Source organism: Elaeis guineensis, chromosome 2 (genome assembly GCF_000442705.2).
Source record: "Elaeis guineensis isolate ETL-2024a chromosome 2, EG11, whole genome shotgun sequence".
Taxonomy (NCBI): domain Eukaryota; kingdom Viridiplantae; phylum Streptophyta; class Magnoliopsida; order Arecales; family Arecaceae; genus Elaeis; species Elaeis guineensis.
This window is the reverse complement of record NC_025994.2, coordinates 109,185,520-109,199,916: the sequence shown is the minus strand read 5'-3', so window position 1 is coordinate 109,199,916 and position 14,397 is coordinate 109,185,520. Positions and strand designations below refer to the sequence as shown.

General features: G+C 42.4%; 1 long non-coding RNA gene across 10 annotated transcripts; it reads right to left on the bottom strand.

Annotated features, from left to right (window-relative positions):
* Positions 1-628: 628 nt before the first annotated feature.
* Positions 629-14,022, bottom strand: LOC105048311 (uncharacterized). 10 transcript variants are annotated; one of them, XR_012139068.1, is made up of 5 exons: positions 13,867-14,003; positions 13,612-13,700; positions 9,583-10,053; positions 9,344-9,510; positions 629-1,753 (listed from the first exon to the last, which is right to left on the bottom strand). It is a non-coding gene; the product is annotated as an uncharacterized lncRNA (long non-coding RNA). The 10 variants fall into 10 exon arrangements; XR_012139067.1 differs by having other exon boundaries at positions 9,376-9,510; XR_012139069.1 differs by having other exon boundaries at positions 9,376-9,510; positions 9,583-10,032.
* Between the last annotated feature and the right edge of the window lie 375 nt (positions 14,023-14,397).

Here is a 14,397-nt window from a genome sequence, read left to right as displayed (position 1 = left end):
GTCCAGATGTTTACGTGGTGAGGCACAAGTAGCTGGCCCCGCATAGTGACAGGGCTGAATGGCTCCGAAATTAGAAACTGAAACTCTCCCCTAGATTAGGAAGTTAGGCTGATGCACAATGCAAGGATAATTAATTAATCTGTCTTATATATATAAAAAAAAACTATAGGTGAGATTAATAATTGCACTGGGTTTTTCCTTAGAAACAAAACGATTCCCCAATTTCCTCCTATAAAATTAACAAAAAAAAAACACAAGATTCGGTAGGCTACTTCTCTATTGCCTTTTCCTGTCAGGTGAAGTATTAAACATGAAATGGAACTTGCCCTCTGTCTCTCTAAATTCACTAAATGCCCCTAGAATCTCATGCATAACCGCACATGAGGGTGAACTAGCGTATGAATGCGACCTGACGTTGAGATCACGGCTTAAATAATGCTACATCATGGCGTGGGTCACGGCTTAGCATTGCACGCTCTTGGACTGGGTTCAGGATCATAGTTCACACATTTCAATTGACTTAGTTCGGTAGGTATAGGTGCCAATCGTTCTTTGAATCGATATGTTCTAGTACCAAATTTTGCTCGCCTCGTCTAAAGTTCTTGAAAAGCAAATGAACAAAGATACATAAGAGAAAAGACAACTTGGTTAAGAGAAAGGAGATTACTGTGACAGGACACAGGTTACAGGCAAGAGATTCTGACAAGATATCCAATTACAACTTTTCAGTTTAAGACACTCTTACCATTGCACCTAGTCATGCAAATCGGCAACTCTGCCAAATCAAGTGACGTAGGTACATCCGACCTTACACATGAAAGCACTTTTTTTTTTTTTGTTTGGTGGGGGACCCAAGGTTGATTGAAGCCACATGGAATCAATATCAGGAGTTTCTCCGTTCGCTCTCATCAGAAATTAGACACTATCAGAACATGTTTCTTATTTCACAAATAGGAAACTTGATGTCGACCGTCCACCAAATACCCACAGCCCAATTGAAGAATGACTACCTCCATATCCATCACATTATGTCTGTGTTCTATGTATGCCCTTTTTCAGGTAAACTCCGTGTATGCCTTTTCGTAGTAGCCAATTAGATGCACATGCAACTGTTCTGGAAAGGTTACAATCTCTTGGCAGGACAACCAGAAACTCGCTCCACCACCTTTCATAATTATCTTCCTTCGTTGCCATGAGCGAATGGAAATATATCTTAAAACCCACTAACAGGATGTGACAACGCCTCCGGCTACCTCATTCGCATGACATCCTGTTCGCAAGGTGAAACATGGTTTTAACTTTACAATAGACTGTGAAAGAGAAGAGACTGAAGAAAAAGGCTTGAGGTACCAGAGGGGTCATCCATCCTACAATAAATCATCAGCTATCTGGAACAGGGATGTGTTGGATGGGGACGTGGTTGGAGCCTTTATGGCTCCAATTCGAAGTAAATGACTATATGTAACCTCATCACACCACTCCAGAACCTTAGTTGTCCAGATATGGGGTATATTCCGGATACCATGCGGGAATACTGTGGAAGCTCCACCAGACAATATTGCTCCACATCCTACAGGCTCCCAAGCAATACCATCTTGGTAGCAAAAGAATATCAGAAATCATCCAGTCTGCACTAGTTCCGAATCAGTTCCAATTTTCCTCCCTTCAATTTTATAAATGCTGCTGCTACGTGTCATTCAAGCACAAACACCCGAGAGCTCCGTAAACGAGTGCGAGAGAACAAGTGCTGAACCTGTGCAAATGAGATTTGTTTGAACCGGTAAAAAGATGCCGTAATAAATCATGAAAAGAGATGTAATTTTGATGATATAGTAGAGGTAAAAATGTGTCAGAATAAAACCAAATTGTCTATGCTAGCAGAGCCACTGCTGACTTGATGTATCAACTGAGAGAGGAAAAAATATATGATTTTATGTTCTGCATCAATGATTGCAGATCTCCTATCGGTAATTTCTTTACAAGAAAATGACATTTGGGATAATATGCTAAAGAAAATACAAGGGATTTAATGGTTCGAGGAGACTGAGGACTTAAGCAGGAACGAGAATCGACCGTATGACAAAAGGTTCGTGTGGAAACAGTTTAGGAATAGCATGGCATGTTCTGAAAGTATCCATGGCACAGACAAAGCTGGACTTAAACAGTGTTTGCAGACTGAAGGGCTAGTTTCTCACTATCCACCCATTGCCAGTCATGTCATCTCATAGGAGATTCGGTAAGGCCACTGGTGACTGATATTACACAAAAAGTTTAAATTGTAAACATCCAGGTGCACATGAAACATTCGAAAAATGGTTGCATTAACTTGTCTGAGTAATTTTAAGCTATGATCCCAGCGGTTCTAAATTGAAGCCAAAGCAAGTGGAGTCCATTTATTCAATTGCAACAGCATCTTGAGAAACATAGAGAGAATCTTACTGGAACCGACTGACAGAAAGATAAGGAAACAGTGATGCCAATCCTGCACTCTAAACTTTATGCCAGGCAATAATTGAAATTTGCAGGAACTTTGAGTTACTGTAGCATGAGTTGACTATAAATTGCTGTACTTGTATGCTTAACAAAGAAGAAAAGAAAGTAAGGAATATGCATATCTTTAGCAGAGGCTGGTAAAGAAAGAGGCTTGACAATATGTTTCATAAAACCAAAAAGAAAAACAAGAAGGTTATCAAGCTAAACTTTTATGAAATCAGGCATAAAATAACACCATCAAAAACCAGCATAAGCAACAGAAAGCAACTTTTAGACAAAAACCTTGTCCAGCGAAGGGTTTATACATGTACAACAGATTCTTTGGTATCACATCAAATAGTTTGTTACGTAATCAATTACAAATACAGATTTTGTTTTTACTATCATTAATATTCCAGTTGCACATTACCCATCCTGGTTATACAAGATATAAAGGAACTTGTGATGCTAATTCAGATTATATGGCCTGTTTCTTGACACTTTGATTGGAATTTCCTTGTCCCAAGGACCAGTTTGAATTAAAAAATGCAATACTTCAACATTAATAATATAGCTTTCTTCATGGAACTTCCACAAGCAAAAGCTAGCACCACATAGACAAAGACAGTTGCCAGTAAATTCTGATAATATGCACTGATCAATTCTATAATACCGTCATGGGAGTCATTGGAGATACAGTATCCTTTTTATATAAGATTCAACATTTTCATATAAATACTTTGGATTCAAACCCAACATGGCGGATCAGAAAATGGTGTTTATGCTCCTGCCACAGATTAAATGGGCAATTACAGGCTCTAGGAAACCAACATTGTGTGGGTATACACCTATCTACTACTCTAAACAAAAGATAGAGTGGATAAGGCCTCAAATAACCATCGCTTGTGTGACTGATGAAGCACTAATAACTGACCCTACTTACTGATAGGGTTGGCCGGCTCAGAAACTAACACTGTTTCTACTCTACTGAGATGTGAAAAGTGATGCAGTGAACTCTGCCGTTTGCACACAAAAAATCACAAGTTTGAGTATGTGACATAAGACTATTTGAATATGTGACAGGAGGCCGTTTTTCCAAAAATACTAAAGTTGTGTCCGATTCTTCAGTTTGAGATGCATATCTGCCTAAAACTGCAGCCTGCTCGACTTTGGTCCAGGATTATAATTCATACTTTTCAAGTGGATGAGTTTAGTAGAAGTGTATCATTCTTTAGATCGAACAGTTCTACTACCAAATTTTGCTGCAGATGATCTGCTCAAACAAAGTGATGATAATGATAGCAGCACAATTGAGATGTTGACAAGAATTCCAACTTTAAATTTTCAGTTATATGGCACCAATGCGTTCCCATTGGCAACTCTCTGCAGGATATGGTGAGTTCTCTAACCTGGACATTGCCTGTTAGAGGCATCTAAAATCAAGACATCGAGAAGCTTTAGCTTATCTAAGTTGGTTTCAAAGATGTCTTACCAGAAGCAAGCAAGAGAAGGCTAACAAAAAATTGTTAAAAAGAGTTTGGGCACTAAATCATACATCTGTCTCAATAAAACGAGTAAAAATAACAAGTCAACACAAGCCAGAATATGTTGAGTCCAAATTTTTCTATCGCAATTCTCCTGGGAAACCAGGTCCACTAGCAGCACAGATTTTTCCTACCAACTCATTTCATAGATTAAGCATCTCATGTGGGAACATTTTGTCAACTTGATGTGGACCCTCCACCTAATCCAACTCGACATCCTCATTGAAAGAGTGGCAACTTCAAGATCTGCCATATGTGGCCCTATAGAAAAGAAAATGTTCCATGCAATTGGACTAAGAAAGTTTACATGGTCTCAATGTGCTGCCAAAACTCATACTCCCTGTTGGGGATATTTTTGTACTAGCCGAAGGCGTAGAACAGATTCCAGCCACAGCCGCGTTACCCACCATACATATGCCTTGGGTCATTTGGATCTGACAAGAAGCATTAATGCCTCTCCCCCTCTTGTCCCATCATGGGCAACACAACAAGACAATGGGAAAGAGGAAGAAAAGGGAGCAGATCCACCGGCGTGTTCGGCCTCCGCTCGCGAGTGGCCCCACTCCCCACACGCATCCAACCTCTTCCGCACACCTCCGATAGTACCGAACCTTGCTGGATCCATGGATTCGAAGCTCCTTCGCGCACCCACGCGCCTCCCCAGCACGGCCGAAGTTGCTGGCGACAACGAAGCTTCCCAGGCCTTCCTGCGCACTTCCAGTGCAGCCGAGGCTGCACCCCAAAGTAAGCTCGATCGAGGCCGGTCCCCCCGCACGTCTCCCGTGCAGCCGATCCTTCCCCACACGGCTGATCCTTACTCCTAATTGTGTGTCACATCCGTGACTATTTTAAACTATTATTCTAGAGAAAGTTAACCCTCTGTGTAGTCTTATCAGGCCACATAACTTTACTACGCCACCCTCAAAGTCTTAAGCTATCAACTTATGATATTAATAGGGATGGCCCTTACGTACTGTGAAGTAACAATACTCACCAACTCTAAAAGCCATAAGGGCCAGACGTAGTGCTCAAGAACGTGACGAGGTGCAAAAAGGTCCTTTACGACCTTCCCACTCGTCAAGGCTCCCACTCCATCTATAAAAAAGTCATCCGGAGGCCCCAAAAAAGGTACGCAACCTTTCTCTCTCTTCAACGCTTCCTTTTTTCACCTAATGGCCGGATTTCTGACTTGAACGTCGGAAGGTCCCCGCTGGAGCCACCTCCAGTCGGAACTTTTCTTGTAGGTCTCACCCCCGACGGTCCGACACTCCACCGACTCCAGCTGCTCCGACGCTCGACGAAAATCTGCATCAACAAATTGACGCTAGAGGAAGGACTCCATGTCCATTTTTGAAAAAAGAGCACGCCGTTCAATACATGCCGGTTGGTGGAAGCTCTGGTCGGAAATCATGCCCCGCACTAGCTGCGAAGGCATCTCCACCACCCTCTCTACTGGCTCCCATGAAGAACCAACACCAGTTGAGTGCTCTTCCCATCCGGACGCGGGCACTGACTGCAGCGGTCTACACTGTCTGGTGATCAAACCAGCATAGGAAAAAGGTGTCCACCCGCAGATGGTCCTAAACTCCGTGGGAACCATCGGATCCTTGATGCCCTTCGGGAGACACTTGAGATCCCTGCGACCATGAACGACACAGAAGTTTGAAAAAGAAAAAGGAAAAAGATAAAGGAAGAAAGGGGAGAAGAAAAGCCCCCCACGCATCTGACCTCGGCCAAAGTCACCTATGCACAGCCATCCATGTCCTGTGCGAAGAAAAGGTGCCATATTATTCCTTCATTAATTCTTGATTTGCATGTGTTATGTGAATTGCCATGGGCCACTTGTGCATGGCATCCTCCCTCCTCTTGTCCCATCCTGTCACAAACGACAGAAAAGATGGGAGGAATAAAAGAGAGAGGGAAGCGGGGCAAAAGAAAAATGAATGAAGAAAGAGAAGAGGATGGGAGAAAGGAGAAAAGAAATGGAAGTCCGCGAGCTCCCTCTCTATGCACGTGCCATGCCCCCGTACAGAGGCAGCCCGCGAGTGGTCGCACTCCCTATGCACATATACCGAACCAAAGTCAAGCTCAAGGCCAGACAAATATCATCGAAGTAAGATCCAAGGCCGAGCCAAGGTGGAGAGCACATCGAAACAAGGCACGTGATGAAAAAGCCAAGAGCCTTTCATGATGACGGACAGGACAAAAAGAAAGAAGTGACGCTCGAACCTACAAAAAGGGGCGGTTTGGTCTTTTCTCCATCTCCTTTTTTCTTCTCCTATGCTGCCTCTTCTTTTTGTTTCTTTCATTGTTTCAGAAGAAAATGTAGCAGCCTTTGGATGGCGTTAGAGAATCAATGGCCCTTATGTGCCCCACCGGTACTGATTGGAGTAGATCAAAGTACGCTTTTGGAGGCAAAAGCCAAAATCCACTGCTCGGATCGTCAGCTGAGTCGGAGTAGGCCAGAGTACACCCCTGGAGGCGGAAGTCGAAACCCATCGATCGTCAACTGAGTCAGACTAGGCCAGAGTACGCCCCTGGAGGCGGAAGTCAAAACCCACTGATCGTCAACTAAGTCAGAGTAGGCTAGAGTATACCCCAGAAAGTGAAAGCCAAAATCCACTGTTCTGATCATCAGTTGGGTCGGAGTAGGTCAGAGTACGTCCCAGAAGACGGAAGCCGAAATCCACTGTTCAAATCGAGATGGGTCGGAGTAGGCTAGAGTACACCCAGGAGGTGAAAGCCGAAATCTACTGGTCGAAGATCCCACTCTTCAGTAGGGGAGAAGAAGACCTCACTCTTCAGTAGGAGGTAGAAGACCTCCCTGACACAAAACTTAAGCATATTTAAGCTTGAAATACAACGACACATGAAAATCGAAGCAATGGATATAGACATAGGAGCGATTACACGAAAAAAAGAATAGAGGCATCTCCTAGTCCGACCTCAGTGTTATTCACATGCGGTCCCCTGCGAACAGCTTCTTCTGTACACGTGAGCACCTACAAGCAGGTCCGATCTTTGACGATGCAGAAGCCTCCCGCATGGGGCCCTATAGCTCCCCCCCATCTTCATGACCATCGTCATCGAAGTCACCTACGGATGGTGCCGAAATTATCGGACTCGTACCATGGAATCCACTCTCAACACAGAGCACGTCAACATTCTTTATTGCCTCCACATCACGTGCACCAGAAGGTCACTGATGGTCGGAAGGGCTTCGTCCACCGACTGCGAGACCTTCGCGCCCATGCGGGCCTCCGATGGGTCCAAAGCCCCTTGGGAGCGGCTTCGAAGACCCCCCACGTGCTGCACCTTGCCTTCATAGGCACCGAAGCCAGCCACGGCGGGTGCGAAGTCTTCTTCCACAGCACCAGCACGTCATAGGTGCCAAAGCCCCCCGCACTCCTATGCACATATCTGGTAGGATTAAAGGCCCCGACGCCATCGGATCGACGGCCCCAAGGCCTCTGCACGTCAAACCGGCAAGATCGACGGTCCCAACCCCAAGTCCCGCTTGCCGACTCCACTCGCCTTTGTCGCCGCCAAGATCGGTGGCCCCGAGTCCATGCACCTGTGCCTCCACCAATCCTCCCCGACGTGCCTCCAGACGACCTCCCGCACGACCAATCCTTTCCCACGTGCTTCCATGCACGACCAAAGCCGCCTGCAGTGGTCCTGAAGTCCGACGTTTTCGTGCATCTCCCTCATGGCCGAAGCCACCTGCGATGCCACTGAAGCCCCTCGGACCTCCTCCACGCACTCTCTTGATTGACCTCCGTGCGTCCCTCCTCCCCTCGGAGACGTCCGCGCACGTCTCCTTCAACCGACAATACCTCTGCACGTCCTTCCAGTCGAGACCAGCTTTGACCGACACCTTCGCGCATCTCACCTTCAATCGAGCCCCTTTCGATCGACACCTCCATGTGCACCCTTCCATTCGAGCCCTCTTCTGCCGATGCCTCCACGTGCACGTTCCTACAGACGAGGCCGACTTCGTTGAGGCCGACCCCCCCCAAAAGAGAGAGAGAGAGAGAAGGTAGGAGAAAGAATGAAGAAAAGAAGGGACAAAAGAGCCTGATCCGAGGCACAAATCAACCCCAAGTCGAATAACAAGGAGTCGAACATAACTCACAAGCCTTCAAACAAAACTCATGGTAAAAAGCTCTCAAGATACCATCCACTATTCTCTTTTTTTCTTCTTGCAAGACCACAGGACACCAAAGTCAGATCTGAGCAGAGGACAAAAGCAAAACCAAGCAAAGGAGCAGACCAAGGCCGAGGAGTGCCAACAAAGATCCAAAGGCCTCTCACTCTTCAGCGAGCAGCACCAAGGCCTCTCGCTCTTCAGCGAGCAATGCCGACGAAGTCCCAAGGCCTCTCGCTCTTCAGCGAGCATAGCCAAGGCCCTCAAAAGCCACGGTTAAAAGGACGATCTTGGCATGTCTTTGGCAAATTTGTGATACTCCCTTCGTCCGATCCAGTTATGAATCAAACTCGGGAGTGGGGGGCTAATGTTGGGGGTATTTTTGTACTGGCCAAAGACGTAGGACAGATTCCAACCGCAGTCGCGTTACCCACCATATATATGCCCTGGGTCATTTGGATCTAACAAGAAGCATTAATGCCTCTTCCCCTCTTGTCCCATTATGGGCAACACAACAAGACAAAATAGAAAAGAGGAAGAAAAGGGAGCGGATCCACCCACGTGTTTGGCCTCCGCTCATGAGTGGCCCCACTGCCTGCACGCATCCAGCCTCTTCCGTGCGCCTCCGATAGTACCGAGCCTTGCTGGATTCATGGATTCGAAGCTCCTTCGTGCACCTGCATGCCTCCCCAGCGCGGCCGAAGCCACCGGCGGCATCGAAGCTTCCCGGGCCTTTCTATGCGCTTCCAGTGCGGCCGAGGTGGGTCAGGCCGAGGCTGGACCCCGAAGTAAGCCCGACTGAGGCTGGTTACTCTGCACGTCTCCCGTGCGGCTGATCCTTCCCCGCACGACTGATCCTTACTCCTAATTGTGTGTCCCATCCGTGACTATTTTAAACTATTATTTTGAAAAAAGTTAACCTTATATGTAGTCTTACCAGGCCACACCACTTTACTATGCCACCTTCAGAGCCTTAAGCTATCAACTCATGGCATTAATGAGGACGGCCCCCGCATACTGTAAGATGACAACACTCACTAACTCCAAAGGGCATAAGGGCCAGGCGTGATGCTCAAGAACATGATGAGAGGCAAAAAGTTCTTTACGATCTTTTCACTCTTCAAGGCTCCCACTCCACCTATAAAAAAGTAATCTGGAAACCCCAAAAAAGGTACGCGACCTTTCTCTCTCTTGAACGCTCCCCTTTCCCACCTGTTGGCCTGATTTCTGACTTGAGCGTCAGAGGGTCCCCGCCGGAGCCACCTATAGCCGAACCTTTTTGGTAGATTTCGCCCCCGGCGGCCCGGCGCTCCACCGACTCCAGCTACTCTGGTGCTCGACGAAAATCTGCATCAACACTCCCATTTATATATTTTTTTTTAAAAAAAAAAAGAGAGAATCAAATTGATACCTAGCTACCTTATTTTATGATATCTTTTTCATGGCAGAAAGCACATCAATTTTAAAGCTCATGATTCAGTTGACAAGAGGAGGCAGAGGAGGGCTGTATTTGGAGTGATTGTAAGAGCCACAGGACCTACAGTTCAAGATCTGGGACACCAATAATCACCACAAAAATGGAACAGGGGTATTCTCATACAAGGATGCAGCTAAACTCTCCAACTCCAACTTGATAAGTATATAGATATCCTCTCCAACATAGCATTTAGAGTCTCTCGTCCAAATTTGGCATACACAAACACCTCTGAATCCTTCGCAGGATCCAGTCCAAAGCTATCTCACCACCGATGCAGCAACGAAGTATCAACTATCATTCAGACTGCCCCATAGTTTTGCACAAACACCTCTGTCTCAATTGTAACTTGTGCTGATGGTTCTCATGAAAGGACAAAAGGCAGTATTCTCTTACTGTTACATGAGCAGAATGTGCTGAATTTATATAGTTGCAAATACAATGTAAGATTAGTATTAGTTGGTACTAATAATGGAAGACAAGTAAAGATTTATGACAACAGACGGTAATTTGATGAACTTGAGTTAAGAGAAAAATATGGCTCTCATACTGGCACCTGTGCCAACTCTAAGTAATAATAAAGCAAGGTAATAAATTACAAGTTCCAATTCATAATTTTTCTTGCAAGAAGAGAAGATAGGGATTTTATCCTGAAGAAAGTAGTACAGATTTAATAACCAAAGGACATGAAAAATTCAAGAAGAAACAAAAGTTGGCCATGTTATAAATGACTGGATGCTGTATATGTACATAAGCAATGTAGCAAAAGTAATTTTGCCCTTTGTGATAGTATCTACATCAGAAATGTGTTTATGTACATAAATGTGTGTACATATTTATGCATGCATATATGTATGTATTTATGTATGTCTATGTACACATATGCATATATACACATATGTGCATGTGCACACATACATGCATCATTAGTCATAGTGGACAATGAGGGGATTTGATATGCTCGGACTGATTTTGATAATTATTTTAAACAATAAGCTTATAGATACATTACCTGAAATATTAAAGAGATAATAACATTAACTCATTACAATAATCCCGATCTCTGATTCTACTAATCATGACTTGAAGCCTAAGTAAGAAAAGATGCAGCAAGACATAATACCATTATCATAGAATTACTAAGCAACATGCTTAAACTCTTAATTTGTCTACTAGATTTATATCATGAAAACAATAGAGATGGAATTCAAATGAAAATTAACTGACAGAAGCATAAGGCAACAACAGCATCCATCCAGCTCTTGAAGATAGCATAACAGGCAATACTTAGCATGAATTGAATAAATTGCTTGGTTCACATGCGAAACGACAAGGCAAAGAAAGTATGCAGTGGGTGCATCTATACCAGAGACAGGTAATAAAGGAAGTCCTTAAGTTTGTTACAACCAAAAAGAAATCATCATATCATTTATCGAGATTCACTTTATGAGATCGTACATAAAGCATCACAATCAGAAGACAAATATAAGCAAGAAAACAAGCAATATTTAGACAAAAACACTTATTACAGTGGTAGGTTGATTACATGTACCCACAGATTCTTGGGTTTATGATGTAATTAATTAAAAATTTAATTATTGATTTTCTATAGCATTAACACTGTGATGGCTCATCATTCAGCATGTTTATATAAGATAACAAGGAACTTCTGATGCTGATGCAGACTGTATGGGCCTGTTTATATTAATTGCACTTCCAGTTTACCCAGCCCACAAACCAATTTGCATTAAAATATAATTCTTTGCTAAACTTTAAATAATATTACTTTATTTGCTAAAATTTGGAAAACATCATCATGCACAAGCAACAGCAAGCACCATGCAGACAGATGTTTGCCAGTAAACTCATTATTTAACAGGTGCAATATTTGATACTCTCAGAAGACACTAGAAATCCGGTTTCCCTTTTCTATAGCATTTACATAGTTAAACCATACTTGAATGACCCAAAACTCAACATGGCATTGTAGAAAATTATGGAATTCATGATACTGATAATTATTCATGGAACTGCTACTCAACAATTTAGAGCAACATATTGTATCTTTGCAAAATCCTGGGCCCAGCAACCAGTTCAAAATAAAAAATAAATTCTTCATTTATATTTTGACCAGACATCCCTTTTCCAAAATTAACCAAAAGCTTATAATATCTAGCAACCTCACTTAATTCAGTCTTGCTTGCGTAAGGAATGGCTTAAGTATCATTTCTGCAGTTCTGTTCACAAATTTCTGGTTCATGCTCTTGCCCAACTCAGGATGCCAATATTCCTTCTTTATCCATTAATTTTCATAGAAATGAAAAAAAAAATTAATTAATTAGGGACCTGAATTTTTTCGCAAGTACTATACAGATTCTAAGAGTGGGGATTCCAAGAAAGTTGAACTTTACATGAAAATAATTCTTATTTCATGTCTCTTATTTTTTCTCTCCCCATTTTAGCATAGCATATAGCTGGAAGAAATGAAGTCCATACAAAAGGATTGCAAGTGAAAAATCTCATAAGGTGGAAAAACTAAGCCCTACTCAAACCAGAACACGAGTTCTCCACCAACAGGTCATACACCAGTGCCTACTTCTCCTTAAAAAAACATCAACTGGCAGATCTTAGATATCTAATTGCCTTGAGCCAGGAACAATCATCCAATGTAAGTTGTTTGAAAAGTGGAGGATGAAATGCATTTGTAGTTAGTAATTCTACCATTTCTTTCTCTCCAAACACCACAAGGAATCATAATAGAGCAGAATCATTACTCCACTTGAGAGGTACACTTTAAAGATAGCATAGCCGACATGCTAAGGTGTTTTCTGGCTTATGAATGAAGGAATACTCCAAATACAATTAGCAACAAGTAAACCTAGGCATGAGTCATGCTCCATGTAAAAGTTAGCCAAAACTAAAAAAAAAAAAGACTGTGAAGATAGCTATGGTGCATTGTAAATCACATAACCTTAAAAATTGCCAACACCATGCATGGGTTGCTGACAAGATTGTTTCCAATATATCGCAATCCCTATCCAATGGTGAGTAAAGACATAGGATTCTGTTAGAGCAATTATCAAATGGTCATTTCATGAATAATTGCAGTTTGCAGTCGCTAGCATCTTGATTTTAAAACTTTGTTTTCCCAAAAACTAGAGTTAACATCAAATTGTATCCTAAGAGTTGGCATAACTTTGAGGCCTAGCCTCAACCAATTTAGGCATAACAGCCAAAAGTTGGTGGAGTAAAATTCAAATTTACTAACTCCAAGTATTGGACTCGGTATAGGGTTCAGACCCAGGTTCAAAACGCTCATCAAATGGTAATATCCGATTTCAGCTCTTTCATATCCAACAAGATATTGGAGAGCTTCCTTTATAAAACTCAAGGTTACAAGAGAGCAAGCTCTGTACAAGCAAGAGCTTGGCGAAACCATTGCTCTACCAAGGATTTACTTCTCAAAACAAAACATCCCAGATTTGGTGCCAGAAACCTTCCAAAATGGTTGGGTGCCATTCAGATCATCCCATTCTGGTGGTATTTGAACCTTGTACTCAACCACATCTAATTAACTTTTCATATAACCAAAACACCGAGAATCAGCTGACCTAGTATCTGCAACCTTCTTATTTTTTCTTGGAAAAACAACCTCAAATATTTGCATTTGCATCCAAATAATCTATAATACAATCATATCTATGATCATTTTTACTTGTTTGGGTTAATCATAAACCGTAATCTTCATATAAAGTTTTCAGTTCAACTAACTGATTATTGCACTGCAATAACAATGGCTGCAATTTTGTAATGGAAGCCATGCAAACAAAAATGGAACTACTGCAAAATAAAAAGAGCGATACAAATGCAAACATTCATTTCTTTTATTTATTTTTTTTTCTTAAATCATTGGACGACCAAAAGATAAACTATTAATCTGCACAAAACTTGTCAACAAAAATGTAAAAGCAAACCCTGGTCAGCTTCAGAATCTACTTCACAGGGCCTAAAAATCCATCTCCATAAACGGGGAGCGTTCATAGAACTGCAATACCAAATCAAGCTGCAATTGAAGCAAATAAACACGATTTTGAATGGCTTTAACTACGATTTCAACCTCCAAACACCGCAAAATTTTCTACATCTCGTAAAACCTAGTCTGGATTTGGCTCGAATGTCCCATACCATGACGGAAATTGAAGACAACTTTAGGTAAAGACCAGACTTACCTGCGTTCATCACCAAATAGCGATCGATTTTAACTAATTTTTTCAAATCGATTTTCAATTCGTAGCGAATCACAGAGACCACTTATCCCGAAGATGGAACTAAAAATGGAGAAATGATGCCCTACTTATCCCGAAGATGGAACTAGAAATGGAGAAATTATACCCTACGCCTGGTGTACAACCTAAGCCGTACACCAAGCCAATCCATTTTCACCACGTGGCCATTCCGACCACCTCAGCTTTGGGGAAGGGAGGGAGCACTCAAACGAAACCTTTGCATGTCTCGGTGGGCGAGGTCCCTGGCCTCCATGGGTCAATTCTGAAAGAGATCGGATCGGACGGTCGTTCTAAGTCCCAGATTTTGCATTGGTGTTTCAATGAAGTACAAAGATGATTTTATATAATATTATAATAAAAAAATAATTAAATAAATTAATGATGAATTTTATGTATTGTTTAACGAATATATTTATAAAAAATTATTACATATAAATTAATTTTTTAATAATATTTAATATTTAAAATATATTA